Source organism: Zalophus californianus, chromosome 16 (assembly GCF_009762305.2).
Source record: "Zalophus californianus isolate mZalCal1 chromosome 16, mZalCal1.pri.v2, whole genome shotgun sequence".
NCBI lineage: Eukaryota > Metazoa > Chordata > Mammalia > Carnivora > Otariidae > Zalophus > Zalophus californianus.
In genome coordinates this window covers 58,027,300-58,042,765 of record NC_045610.1, presented here as the reverse complement: position 1 = coordinate 58,042,765, position 15,466 = coordinate 58,027,300, and the positions used below count along the sequence as shown (strand labels likewise).

General features: G+C 49.0%; 1 pseudogene; it reads right to left on the bottom strand.

The window, feature by feature from the left end:
* Window positions 1-10,941: 10,941 nt before the first annotated feature.
* Window positions 10,942-11,739, bottom strand: LOC113907938 (annotated as a pseudogene).
* Between the last annotated feature and the right edge of the window lie 3,727 nt (window positions 11,740-15,466).

Genomic DNA, 15,466 nt, shown 5'->3' with positions numbered 1-15,466 from the left:
CCCAGAGAGCCCCAACTTACAGCTCACTTTTTGATTCTTAAAATTATAATTGACGCTTGGGAAAAAAAATGAAAGAACCCTGGTGGAAGAAAATCAAGTTGTTTCAGATATTGCAAAGCAAATCTTCCTACAGCCCGGGCATTCCTCGGTGGTGTGCTGTGGCCTCTTGTCACCATTTAAGTCACCTGGTTGCTGGCCACACCCAGCACCTATGTGCCTGGAGGAATGCCATGTCACTCAGCAAGGCCATGTTGTGTTATGGTGCAAACTACCTCCAAGTCTCAGTGGCTCGCTGTGAGACAGGTGTGTTTTTAGCTCATGCTGAGTGCCCCTCACCACCCTGCCCCAGGAGATGACAGAGGCGGAGTCTAGAGTCAGGGAACACCGGGGCCTGGAAGGGACAAGGAAGGGGGCTTCCCTAGAGCCTTTGGGGGTGGGGGAGGGGCACAGCCCTGTGACGCCCTGATTGCTGACTTCGGGCTTCCAGAACTGTGAGAAAATAAATTCTGTTGTTTTTTAAGTTTGTGGTACTTTGTTACAGCAACCACAGGAAACTAATACAGATTGATCTTTGCTCTAGGACTCAGGCTGATGGAGCAGCCTCTACCCAGACCACTGGGGGTTTTCATCAAAGGAAAAGAAAACAAGGCACAAAGTATGAGCTGGTTCTCAAAGCTTCCACACAAAGGTGACCCAGTCATTCTGCTCACAATTCATTGGCTGGAGCAGGTCACCTGGATGCCTATGGCTTCAAAAGGCAGGGAAATGTAATCCCCTACCTCAGAATTTGGCAAACTTCTGTATGGGGCCATGTGGTAAATATTTTATACTGTGGGCTTCATGGTCTCTGTTACAGCCACTCAACTCTGCCATTTTAGTGAGAAAGCAGGCATGGACAAATGTAAATGAATGTGCACTCCAATAAAACTTTATTTATAAAACCAGACAGTGGGCCATATTCTGCTGAAGGAAGGGACAGGGGGTGTTACTGGGTAATGGGACAGTCTAGCATAAATTCCTTTGTGTTTTTTACTTCCTCTTCTGGTTATCCATCACTGCATAGCAAATCACCCCAAACCTTAGTGACTCAGAACAACAACCATACTTAGCATTGTCTCTCACAGTCCTGAGGGTTGACTGGGCTCAGCTAAGGGGCTCTTCCTGGGATCTTTCATATGGCTGCTGTCAGGCAGTGGCTGGAGCTGCAAGCAGCAGAAAGCTGTTCGCATGTCATGTTCGCATGTCTAGACTAGCTGCTGGCAGCTGGGGCTTCTTTCTTTCTTTCTTTTTCTAAGATTTTGTTTATTTGACAGAGAGCACAAGCAGGCGGAGCAGCAGGCAGAGGGAGAAGCAGGCTCCCCACTGAGCAGGGAGCCCGATGCGGGGCTTGATCCCAGGACCCTGGGATCATGATCTGAGCTGAAGGCAGATGCTTAACTGCCTGAGCCACCCAGGCGCCCCCCCTCCACATGGTTCCCACAGCATGGCACCTCTTTTTTACTTGGCAGCTCAGGGCTCCATAGGCCAATGGAGCAAGAGTGCGAGAAAGCGCCATATGTGGCTATTTCAATGAAATTCAATTAAAATTAAATAAAATTTAAAATTCAGTTGCTGGGGCACCTGGGTGGCTCAGTCGGTTAAGCGTCTGCCTTCGGCTCAGGTCATGATCCCGGGGTCCTGGGATCGAGCCCTGCGTCGGGCTCCCTGCTCATCGGGGAGCCTGCTTCTCCCTCTCCCTCTGCTGATCCCCCTGCTTGTGCTTTCTCTCTCTCTCTTTCAAATGAATAAATAAAATCTTTAAAAAAAATAAATAAAGTTCAGTTGCTGAGTCACATGAAGCCACATTCCAAGTTTTCATGGTGGCTACCATGACTGACAAAGAGTGCACCAAGCCAAGTGGGAGCCACGTAGCCTTGCATGATTTAGTCTCAGAAGTCACACAGCATCATTTTGGACTCATTCTGCCCACAGGCCTGCCCAAGTTCAAGGGGAGGGGAAATAGATCTCGTCTCCTGATGCAGGGTGGCGAGATTCTGGAAGGGCCCATGGGACTGAAAATATTGCTAGGGCCATTTTTAGGGAAAATAGGCCCATGAAGCTGGACATTGTTGGGGCCTAGAGATCACCTCTCAGTAGCTGAGCGCAGAGGCCAGACCCCTCTCTGGGTGAGGTGAACGTTTCTCTACACAGTACCTAATTCTGGGTTGTGAGGACGCAGTGAGTTAATCCTGTAGTGTTTATCATGGTGCCCGACACATGGTGAATGCTCAGTAAATGCAGCCACCATCGTGTCCCAATTTTATATATAGAAAGAATTCTATGTAGGAACTGCTGTAGACGGAATGCTTAGGTCTCTCCAAAACTCATCTGTTGAAGGCCAACCCCAAGGTGATGGCGTTTGAAGATAGGGCCTTTGAGAACTGGGTAGGTCATGAGGGTGGAACCCCCGTGAATGGGATTCGTGCCTTTAGAGAAGAGACCCCAGAGAGGTCCCTTGAACCTTCCACTGTGTGGGCCACCCCACACCCCCATCCCATTGCAGGCCTCTGGCCTGGAGCAGTCTGAGCTGGGGGAGGGGAAAGACAGCCAAGTTCAGTCAGGGGTTGTGATAATAGCATGGGCTGTGTCGGTGACCTAAAGTGGCCATGGAGCTGTCACCTGAGAGAGGTTGCCAAGAAGCCATGGCATTTGCCAGCCTTCTTGTCCCGGGGTGAGGGAAGATGGCTGAGGAGCAGAGGGAGACACAGACAAGATCATGCTGCATTGGCAAGAGTCAATGAGGACATTACGTCTAGGAGCAGGACTGGAGATATTCTCTAAAATGCTAACGGTGGTTATTCAGGTGGGGTAGGTCTGATAATTGGCTTTGCTTTATTCTGTGTGTTTTTCTCTATTTTGCAATTTTTCTCCCGGGGATCTGAATTACTTACATAATTAATGTAAGTAATAAGAAAAAAATACCTTTTCTTTTTTAAATTGTGTAAAAAGTACGCTTGCAGAATAGGGAGGTTTTCTCTGCGGCCCAATTCCGGGGGTGTTGTGACCAAACAGGCTCAGCTTCTTTAGCATCCTGCCTGCTTGGAGGAGCCTCCACGGACCCATCAGGCAGCCTCCAGTTTGGGGCTCCTGCATTTTCTCCCTTTGAGCTACATTTGCTCTGACCATGGCGTCCCTCACAGGGACGGGAACCCAGGGGGAGTATTGAAGTCAAGCCCAAGATGGTGGGAGAATAGGAGAAAAAGAAAACTTCGTTGTCTCTGAGATATCTGGAGGACTCTGCGTTAATCCGGTGTCAGGAACTATGTGTGGGATCTACAAAGCCCACTCCTCCGCCATGGCCGGGGCAACTTCTGGAACGCTCCTTAATTAATATCTGCCCTTCCCTGCAGTGGTTTCTGGGTCCCTCATCAGCCAATTGAAGTGTTCTCCTGGAAACAAAGACTCGTTCGGAGGTGCTGGGCTTCCAGTAATTTCTTCCCAAGATCTATTTGTCTGGAGAAGAGTTCACGGAATGGTACATCCGTAAATTCCATTTCGTGATCACAAAAACACTGCAGGGGGATGTGGTTGCTACGGTGATAGGGATGGTGCCGCACTATTAATTTGTAGGGAAGGATGGTGGACGTCACTGACCCTCGGCAGGAAGTCTCAGGTTGAAATGACCATGGTCTCTCGCATTCCCCTCCCACCATTTCGGGGTGAGGGGGAGATGGGCATGTGCAGACAGTGCAGAAAATTGCCCAGGACCTCTGGGTTCCCTGCTCGCAGGTCTCTCCAGACGCGTTTGTATGATGCATGCCGTTTCCAGCTCTCCTGGGAGGCTGCGCACATGTGTAGGCTGTGCATTTAAACAAATAAACCTCTGCCAACTCCGAACAAACTGGGGGGAACCAGCTCCCTAAGGCTGGGAGGAGGAGGGGGTGGGAGGCCTCAAAGGGATTTTCTGGCAACTGTGGAGCCTTCACAGTTATGCAAAACTGGTGGTGAATTTCTTTTGATCTGAGGAAGATGCAAAGCAGAAAGGAAAAGCAAAGCCTCAAAGGAAAGGCCAGACAAGCCTGTCTCTGTGGATCCTGAGGCAAGACTGTAGTTACAGAACCCAAAAGGGCCTTCACCTCCCACGTGGCAGTCTCCAGCACCCCCATCTCAGGACCTGGGGCTGGAGGTTCAGTCTTCCAACCTGACTGGGGCGTACAGCCCATGCCCTCCATCCCCAGAGCCCACAGAACTCAAATCACATTCAGTCCTGTTCAGGAAAGGTCTGAAAGCCAGGCTCAGGGTGTCGTCAGTAGAATAATGGCCCCCAAAGATGTCCACATCCTTTTCTTCTTCTTTTTCTTTAAGATTTTTATTTATTTGACAGAGAGAGCACAAGCAGAGGGAGAGGGAGGGGGAGAAGCAGGTTCCCGCTGAGCAGGGAGCCCGATGCGGGGCTCGATCCCAGGACCCTGGGATCATGACCTGAGCCGAAGGCAGACGCTTAGCTACTGAGCCACCCAGGCGCCCCTCCACATCAATTTCTAACAGCTTCTCCCTCCTGCTCCCCATAAAGCGAACGGCCCGGAGCACCTCCCGACAGCACCCCATGGTTGGGGGGCACACACAGGGCAAGGAGGTGACTCCTGTTCCCCAGGGATGGCTGGTCTGGAAGCTGGTCAGACAGAGGAGCAACGAAGGACGGCCAGAGCCCTGTGGGGGCTGCCTCTATGTGCGGCCAGGGGGTGGCCGGGGGGCTTCCTAGTCAGGGGGCGACCTGAGAGAACTGGGGAGGTTTGATATCTTGGTACTTTGGGGAAGCTGCCAGACAAGGGGTGAGGCCAGACCTAGGGTAGGAGCTGGGGCTGGGAGAGGAGGCAAGAGACAGGAAATAAACACTGGAGCTTGGTACCTTCCCCAGAGCTTAGACTCAATCCCGGGGCAAAGGGAACCACTGAAGGGTTTGCCAGGCCCAGCTCTAACGTTTGGGGGGCCCCAGGACCAGAGTGTAGAGGGAGGTGCACGTACCACATGTCAGGTCTGAGCATTTACAAATTCTAAGTCAAGCTAACAAACCTTTCAATAAAATATGCTCTAGTCTTTCTATTTTCCTACCTTGATGACAGGCCTTTAGAACACCTCAAAGGCCAGATTCAAGTTCAGAATTTTCAGACTGCTGTGCTGGAACATGGTGGTACCAGGAGAGGCAGCTGGGCCTTCCCCCTTTTCTTTCCCACCCCCAGCCTCACATCCCAGCTTGGGCCATGCCGCTTGCAACAAGGGCTGTGGACACCGTAGACCTTTGTGCTGCCCACCTGCACAGGGACAGACCTGGGGGTGGGCAGAGCTTCTGGAGCCCCAAGTTCCAGAGCATGGTCTAGATGGGGGGCAGCGGCATGTCCTCTTGGTTCCATGGACTCTGTATAATCAAGAATTGTCTGGCCTTTGTCCCTGGTTCTTGGGAGGTCACCTATAAAACCTTGGAATTTTCCGAGGGATAGAAGTATCTCTGACTCATGGCTGGTCCCTCCAACTGTCCGGGATCGTCTGTGCCAACAGGATGCCTCAGGATGGAGGCTGGTCATGTCACAAGACCGATCAGAAGATTAGAGCCCAGCTTCTGGGAAGGGGAGGGGCTGGAGATGGAACTCACCCTCTGTAATGGAATTGCAATAAAAATTTTGGACCCTGAGGCACAAGTGAACTTCCCTGGCTGGCAGTGCTCCGCATCACGTCTGTCGTGTATCCCTGTGCGGGGAGGGTAACAGAAGCTTCACATTTGGGACCTCACAGACTTCACCCTAAGTGTCTCTCCCTGTGGCTGGATCCGATCTGCATCCTTTTGCTATAATTCGACAATAAACAGAAGTTCAGCGCTTTCCTGAGTTCTATAAGCCACTCTAGTGAATTATTAAACATTAGGGGGTATTGGAGCCCCTGAGTTGGCAGCCAGCTAATTAGAAGTGAAGGTGGCATGGGGGGGCGCGGGGGGGGCTCCGTCAGTTGAGCGTCTGACTCTTGGTTTGGGCTCAGGTCGTGATCTCAAGGTCATGAGATTGAGCCCCGCGTCTGGCTCCATGCTCAGTGCTCAGCGCAGAGTCTGCTGGAGTCTCTCCCTCTTCCTCTGCCCCTGCCCCCAGCACTCTCTCAGGCACTCTCTTAAATAAATCTTGAAAAAAAAGGGGGGGGCACCTGGGTGGCTCAGTCGGTTAAGTGTCTGCCTTCAGCTCAGGTCATGATCTCGGGGTCCTGGGATTATAGCCCCGCGTCGGGCTCCCTGCTCAGCGGGGGGTCTGTTTCTCTCTCTCCATCTGCCCCTCCCCCCCAAAATAAATAAAATCTTAAAAAAAGGAAGAAGTGAGGGTGGCCTGTTGACCCCCAAAGCTGCCGCTGGTGTGTGAAGGGAGGGAGTCTTTTGGAGGACGGGTCCCTAACCTGTAAAATTTGGCACAACTCTGGGTAGGCTCCCTGCCCTAGAGGAGGGTTTCCCCAGAAGAGGATCAGAGTGGGGCCTTCTAAAATTGGGGCCCAGGGAAGGGGCCCCTCTTGCCTGGGTCTCAGTATGGTCCCGAGTTGCAAGGGATAGCTTGTTTGGGGTAACACCAGGTGGGACAGTGCCCAGACGGGACTGGGAGCGAGCGAGCTGGTCCCAGAGGCCAGGTGGGCTCTGGACAAGGGCAGTCAGGGTAGACAGGAGGGACGCTCAGGGAAGCACCGAGGCTCTGCTAAACCATCCTTCAGGGGTCACGGGGCAAAGGCCACGTCCTCAGAGTGGCCAGTTGGCTTCCGGATCTCAAAGCCCACAGTATCTTCCCCACAGAAGGTACCGTTACCTGGAGCATTCAGCTGGATCGCGACCCATCCAGGCCCCTGCTTTCCCTCACAGACACTCTTCCCAGCTCTCAACACAGAGAAAAGCAAAAATTAGATTAAAAAAAAAAAAGAAAGGATAGACCGGAGAGGGCTTATTTGCATTATAATAATTTCTTTTTACCATGTCTAAGTTTTCTCTGTAAATAGCAAGCACCCCTGGGGCATCGAAAATTGAATTCAATTCACAAGATCCTGACTCCCTTCTGCACTGGTGGAGTCGACCTGGACTCGAAATGATTTTGGGGGGAGTGGGAGAGGGAGGTGGAAACTGTTTGTGTCTGACCCACCAGACAGCAGCCCTGACGCACGGTCCCCAGGATGACATTGTTCTGCCTAGGTTTTGTGAAACCCTTGCAATTTCAACTATTATATTAACGGATATATATTTTTGCAGCATTTTCTATTTCTGCTCATGAGCTTTTATTCTTTTCAATAAAGGAGAGTTGTTAAATGCATAACAGAATGTGACTTAACGTTTATAGCTGTCTTGGCAAGGCTCCAGAGATGCGCTGTGGTTGCAGCAAGTCACGGGGGCGTGGCTAGGAGAAGGAAGGAGGCAGAGGACCTGGGAAGAGCCGAACCGGTCCCCCCCCCCCCCCGCCCTCCCCTCCCCCCCCCCCCCCCCCGCCCCTGCCCAGGGCTGGGGAGAGAGCTGGCAAGGGGGTGGGCCAGGCGATCCAGGATTCTTTCCTCTTTTTCATTTAAATGCATTCTCAAGTAGAAGGGGGGGTGGAATCCAGGGCCATAATTTTTGGTTCAGAAAGTATAGGGATTGGGGGTTTTGTTTTTCCTGTCTGTTCTCCGCCTTCCCCAAGATGGACTTGTCTTGACTTCTCTTTACAGCCGGGATCAAACTGGTCCCACACATCTGGGATCTGAGCTGCTATTGCCCCCGAGAGCTGAATGTCCCTTAGTGACCTGATCACTGCGGGGGCCCCATGTCCCTGCACAGTGAGGTGGCCAGTGGACCTCTTTTCCTGCCTTCTCGGGAAGGCTGTTTGCAAAAGCCTGCCTGGTGCTTCTTTACCCTGAACTGTTCCAGAAAATACCTTTTCTGACCACTGGGTTGTGAGCACGTCAGTTTAGCACACGCAAGGGGCATTCCGTCCCCCAACCGGGTTTGAGAATCACTCTCTGAAGGGCATCCAGTCGGTCTCCCAGCCCGCCCTCGGAGCGTGAAGTGCTGAGGGTAGAGCTGTGATTTCTCTCTGAGCTTGGGCTGGGGTCTCCCGAGTGGATGTGGGTGGGGGTTGGCCTCTCCCCACCCGTGCACCCCACCCAGCCCGTGTGAAGGAACACCACGCACACACTCTCCCTGCTCACACGGGCCCTGCTGTGAGCACACACACCAGCGTACACCATGTGACAAGTGTTCTGGGGACCGGGACAGACTGTTTGCAGGAAGCCCCACCTGCTGTGTGCTGTCAGACAGCCCCTGGGTGTGCCATCAGCTGGGATTCGTTGCCAACGATGAAGGCCAAATCCTCCCCCCCAGAGCCCGGTTTCCTTGTGCTGTCCTCCATCCTGAGAGGGGCCCCACACTGATTCCTCTGGGCTGACCCTGTCTGTTATTCTGTTCCAACTGCTATAACAAATTTCCATAGACTGGGTGGCTTATCCACAAAATTTATTCTCAGGGCTCTGGAGGCTGGAGGTCAGAGATCAGGGTGCCTGCTGGGCTGGGTTCTGGTGAGGACCCTCTTGCAGGTGGCAAAAGGCTTCTTTCTTGTGTCCTTGCAATGCAGAAAGAGAGGGAGCTCTTTGGCCTCCTCTTACAAGGGTGTAAATCCCATGTACAAGGCCCCACCTCCATGACCTAATGACTAACCAAAGGCCCCGCCTCCAAATACCATCACATCAGTGAGATCCCAAGAGCACCGCAGATTACCCATGCAATGCTAATCTCTGATTCAAAGTCTGCCTCCTGGGAAACCCAGCCCGTGACAGTGGGTGCCAGGAGTGGTCCAAAAACGCCCATGCTTGGTTGGATTTTGGAGCTTGGTCATCTACTGTCTGGTTGGCAACATGGTCCCCAACAGAGGTAGTAGGTGGAGCACAGGCAGATCTTGGCACAGGTAACAAAACTTGTTAAAATTTTACCCATGGTGAACCAGCATAGCTGGGGGGTGGGGGGGGAGAATGCCGCCATTCGTATACTAGATCTTCCATGTGATAACCATGGAGGAGACACTTATCAAACAGGGACAGGGGTGCTTTGGGAAAAACAGAGAAAAGCTAAGGGTAAACAATGGAGGGCCTTCTTGGGGAGACCTTAAGAGGCGCTCATCTCTTAGATGAAGACCTCAGAAAACCCAAGACTTAACCCTAAGAGTAACAGAACTCCACAGAAGCCTAACCTCTCAATCCAGAAAGATCTGCCATGCCAAGCTCAGGGCCCTGGTTGGGAAGAATGGGACCCTGACACACAGGAAAGGCACATCTGGATTGATGTTCCCCAAAATCTTGAGTCCAAGGTTTCCTCCAAACTCTCTGAGCCTGCAGAGAGGCCCACACCTCACTGCTAAGGGCCGACACCACCATCCACCTCCACCCCTGGACTTGAAGACCATGGAGAGGCCTCTCCCCCGCAAAACGCAAAACAACACACATCTCTTTCAGCAACTACCCCCACAGCCCCTCCTGGCCACCAACAGGCAGGTCAAGTTGCGGTACAGCTCAGCTGAGGACACAGAGGAAAATGATCCCACCCCAGAGGAAGGGGGGGGTGGGGAGCAGCATGCCTGTCTCTGCAGGAGCCAGACAAGTGCACAGAGAACGGGGTGTCTGATCGAGTGGAGGGAACACACAGCTGGGGAGGGAGCACTCTTCCAGGACTTGGGAATCAGCCCCACGGCAAGGAGCCCAGGAGAGGCAAGCACTAGGGGGCGGCCCTGGAAACACGGGAAGGTGATGCGCACGCCAAGCGAGCTAGAAATGCCAGAATTCAACACAGACAAGGGAAGGAGGGGTCAAAAGGCCAGAGACGTGGGTGTGTTAGAGGAGATAACAGCCAGTGAGGACAGAAACCCAGCCGGTGAGCGTGATCCACATCGGGCCCAGAAGACACAAGGTTTCCGGGAGGAGCCAGAGGAAGGTGCTGGTAAGAGGACGCCCCCGTCCCTAGAAGGCACAGTGGTGTCTCCTCTGTGAGCCAGGGCTGGGGGTGGGAATGTAGCTGCCTCTCGGGCACAGCTGACAGCAGTGGGGTGGGGGAGAGGACCCCACCCTCCGCTCCCCATCCCAGCCCTCCCCAAAACAACAGAGGCCACGTGGCAGCACTTAACCCTCAGCATCCCAATGGATGCAATTATCCCAGGGAGCCACAAGATCACAGCGGCAGCCTGTCCGGTCCGAGCTCCAGGACGCATCTATGGAAATTAGAAACGCGTGCACCCTTGGTCAGAGCAAGGCCACTGGCACTGCCACCCACAGCTGTCCTACGTTACGAAAAATAATGAGCAACTGGGAAATGTCCTTTCGGTTCCAGCTGGGACTTTGTGTGCCACACCTACACGGGGACCAGCTAATTATACAGAATGTTTGCACCTTGATTTGACCTACTTTTTACTACTGATTAGGGTATTTTGCAACTCGGAAGGGCAGATGTCAACTTGTAGAAAACTGTTAGCTATGCAAATGATTCTTGTCTAATAACAATTCAAATGAATTTTGTCTGGGAGAGATGCAAATGATTTCTGTCCTGTAGAAAAGCTAATCCCAAAGTTTATTACCCCGGAGGATGTTAACCAGCTTTGTATCTGACACAGCTGTCTCATTCCAGATTTCTCTCCATGCCTATATGTATCCTTACCAGTCTGCTGGTTCCTTCATTAATGAGTTCAATAAGTCTTAGATACATAATCGCTTTTCTTTGCAAGATTTTATTTATTTATTTGAGAGGGAGAGAGAGAGAGAGCATGAGCAGGGTGAGGAGCAGAGGGAGAAGCCGACTCCCCGCTGAGCAGAGAGGGCGAAGCGGGACTCCATCCCAGGACTCCGGGATCATGACCTGAGCTGAAGGCAGACTCTTTTTTTTTTTTTTTAAACATCACAAATATGATTTTTTATTTGTCACCATTAAATGTCTGACTTTTAAACAGATTCCTGGACTGGTGGCTCATATCCATCAGCTCGTTCAACTCTTTAGCACTGGTCTCATCCCCAGTAGCTTTTCCAGAACTACTACCTTCACCATGAAGCTCCATGAGCTTTCCCAGTTCCAAACTTGGGCTTCTTCAGTATTTTTACTTTTCTAACGAAGACATCATGAAGTGGATAAATAGACTGACAAGCCTTTTCTATATCTTTTCTGCTGCTGTCTGGAATCAATTTATTGACCACTTCTTTCAGGTCATTTGTTTGCACCTCTCGGGTCATGATTTCCATCATCTTTTTCCGAATTTGACGGACCTGTTGGTGCTGAGCAGAAGAGGTCATCCGAATCTGATTATTGCGTTTTTTAGTAAAACCAACACAAAATAGACAAAGCAAATAACCATCGGTAGTCTTGACATCAACATGAGCTTCAATCATGGTCTGTCATTTTTTGACTATGGAGCACATTTTGTCATGGGTAAGATCCATGCCATGGAAATTAGTCAGGCAGTTTTTGCCCTGAACATCCTCGGTAATTAGCTTGAATTTTCTAAACGCAACTTCATCATTCTGCAAAGCAGCAAGGCTCACTTCAAAAACACGACCCTTGAGGCCATCAGATGCGATTTTGGTTCCTTGAGTTCTTGTGACTAATATTTTTCCAATATTTCTTATACTGAACATAGCTGGTGCTTTCACATCATACCAATCTTTCTTAGAAAATGGATCAACCACTTTCTTCTTGGCTCCCTTTTTGCCGCCTTTCATAAGGCGCTTGTTCTTGCTGACCGCCATAGCGCTGCTCAGGGAGCCAAAAGCCTGAAGGCAGACTCTTAACTGACTGAGCCATCCAGGTGCCCCAGTACATAATCACTTTATATTGGTATAAGAATCATGCTTTTCACTTTCCAAAAATTAAACTTTGGGGCACCTGGGTGGCTTAGTCGGTTAAGCGTCTGCCTAAGGCTCAGGTCATGATCCTGGGGTCCTGGACAGAGCCCCATGCTGGACACCCTGCTCAGTGAGGAGCCTGATTCTCCCTCTCCCTTTGCCCCTCCCCCTTGCTAATGCATGTGCTGTCTCTCTCAAATAAATAAATAAAATCTTTAAAAAAAATAGCAAGGTTGCAGGAAAGCAAGTATGATATGAGCTCATTTGGGAAGAAGAAGGAAGGAAGGAAGGAAGGAAAGAAGAAAGAAAGAAAAAAGAAAGAAAGAAAGAAAAAAATGTCTATTCAGAGTTAGACATCTCTCAATATCCTATATCTATATCTACACACACACACACACACACACACACACACACACACTCTTCTAAGTGCACCTCTGGAAGCCTATGTAAGATGCTGGTAAGAATAATGCTGTTGTTTTCTAACATCCCTCCAGAGAGGATGGGTTATGGGGAAGAAGAGGAGCATGAAGACATACTTTTTACTGCACAACCTTTGGATTGTACAGTAAAATCCAACAGTACCTGTTGGATTTTGTATCAATTGCATGTATTATTTATTCCAACAAATTAATAACCCTTTACATGGACAACTAGGGAAAAGGCTGCCCAGAACAGAACACAACAATCTATGTGTCCTGGGACAGGACAAAGGGCTATAGCCCAGAGCCCCTAAGGACTGGATTCATCTAGATGTGGGACTAAATCTGTAACAACTCCTAAGACGGGTTCTTGAAGTGTAACGAAACACAGTAAAATTCACACTTTTTACACATCCTGTTCTATGAGTTTTGACAAGTATATGCAGTCACGTAGCCACTACCACCACCAAGATACAGAGCATAGTGCTTCAGAGACTCATCCACATTATTGAGCAGACAGGTGTTCTTGCTTTTTTTTTTTTTCTTTTTTTTTTCTTTTTTTTTTTTTAATTTTTTATTGTTATGTTAATCACCATATATTACATCATTAGTTTTTTGGTGCAGTGTTCCATGATTCATTGTTTGTTCATAACACCCAGTGCTCCATGCAGAACGTGCCCTCCTCAATACCCATCACCAGGCTAACCCATCCCCCTACCCCCTCCCCTCTAGAACCCTCAGTTTGTTTTTCAGAGTCCATCATCTCTCATGGTTCGTCTCCCCCTCTGACATACTTCCCTTTTCTTCCTCTCCTGTTATCTTCTTTTTTTTTTTCTTAAAATATGTTGCGTTATTTGTTTCAGAAGTACAGATCTGTGATTCAACAGTCTTGCACAATTCACAGCGCTCACCGTAGCACATACCCTCCCCAATGTCTATCACCCAGCCACCCCCTCCCTCCCACCCCGCACCACTCCAGCAACACTCAGTTTGTTTCCTGAGATTAAGAATTCCTCATATCAGTGAGGTCATGTGATACATGTCTTTCTCTGATTGACTTATTTCACTCAGCATAACACCCTCCAGTTCCATCCACGTCGTTGCAAATGGCAAGATCTCATTCCTTTTGATGGCTGCATAATATTCCATTGTGTATATATACCACATCTTCTTTATCCATTCGTCTGTCGATGGGCATCTTGGCTCTTTCCACAGTTTGGCTATTGTGGACATTGCTGCTATAAACATTGGGGTACACGTACCCCTTCGGGTCCCTACATTTGTATCTTTGTGGTAAATACCCAGTAGTGCAATTGCTGGATCGAACGGTAGCTCTAATTTCAACTGTTTGAGGAACCTCCACACTGTTTTCCAGAGGGGTTGCACCAGCTTGCATTCCCACCAACAGTGTAGGAGGGTTCCCCTTTCTCCGCATCCCCGCCAACATCTGTCGTTCCCTGACTTGTTAATTTTAGCCATTCAGACGGGTGTGAGGTGGTATCTCATTGAGGTTTTGATTTGGATTTCCCTGATGCCGAGCGATGTTGAGCACTTTTTCATGTGCCTGTTGGCCATTTGGATGTCTTCTTTGGAAAAATGTCTGTTCATGTATTCTGCCCATTTCTTGATTGGATTATTTGTTCTTTGGGTGTTGAGTTTGATAAGTTCTTTATAGATTTTGGATACTAGCCCTTTATCTGATATGTCGTTTGCAAATATTTTCTCCCATTCTGTCGGCTGACTTTTGGTTTTGTGGACTGTTTCTTTTGCTGTGCAAAAGCTTTTTATCTTGATGAAATCCCAATAGTTCATTTTTGCCCTGGCTTCCCGTGCCTTTGGCGATGTTTCTAGGAAGAAGTTGCTGCGGCTAAGGTCGAAAAGGTTGCTACCTGTGTTCTCCTTTAGGATTTGGATGGACTCCTGTCTCACGTTTAGGTCTTTCAACCATTTGGAGTCTATTTTTGTGTGTGGTGTAAGGAAATGGTCCAGTTTCATTCTTCTGCACGTGGCTGTCCAATTTTCCCAACACCATTTGTTGAAGAGACTGTCTTTTTGCCATTGGACATTCTTTCCTGCTTTGTCAAAAATAAGTTGACCATAGAGTTGAGGGTCCATTTCTGGGCTCTCGATTCTGTTCCATTGATCTATGTGTCTGTTTTTGTGCCAGTACCATACTGTCTTGATGATGACAGCTTTGTAATAGAGCTGAAAGTCCGGAATTGTGATGCCGCCAGCTTTGCTTTTCTTTTTCAGTATTCCTCTGGCTATTCTGGGTCTCTTCTGGTTCCATACAAATTTTAGGATTATTTGTTCCATTTCTTTGAAAAAAGTGGATGGTATTTTGATGGGGATTGCATTGAATGTGTAGATTGCTCTAGGTAGCATTGACATCTTCACAATGTTGATTCTCCCAATCCATGAGCATGGAACGTTTTTCCATTTCTTTGTGTCTTCTTCAATTTCTTTCATGAGTATTTTATAGTTTTCTGAGTACAGATCCTTTGCCTCTTTGGTTAGATTTATTCCTAGGTATCTAATGGTTTTGGGTGCAATTGTAAATGGGATAGACTCCTTGATTTGTCTCTCTTCTGTCTTGTTGTTGGTGTATAGGAATGCCACTGATTTCTGTGCATTGATTTTATATCCTGCTACTTTACTGAATTCCTGTATGAGTTCTAGCAGTTTTGGGGTGGAGTCTTTTGGGTTTTCCACATACAGTATCATATCATCTGCAAAGAGTGAGAGTTTGACTTCCTCTTTGCCGATTTGGATGCCTTTGATTTCTTTTTGTTGTCTGATTGCTGTGGCTAGGACTTCTAATACTATGTTGAATAGCAGTGGTGAGAGTGGACATCCCTGCCGCGTTCCTGACCTTAGGGGAAAAGCTCTCAGCCTTTCCCCATTGAGAATGATATTCGCTGTAGGTTTTTCATAGATGGCTTTTATGATATTGAGGTATGTACCCTCTATCCCTATACTCTGAAGAGTTTTGATCAAGAAAGGATGCTGTACTTTGTCAAATGCTTTTTCTGCATCTATTGAGAGGATCATATGATTCTTGCTCTTTCTTTTGTTAATGTATTGTATCACGTTGATTGATTTGCGGATGTTGAACCAGCCTTGCAGCCCAGGAATAAATCCCACTTGGTCATGGTGAATAATCCTTTTAATGTACTGTTGGATCCTATTGGCTAGTATTTTGGTGAGAATTT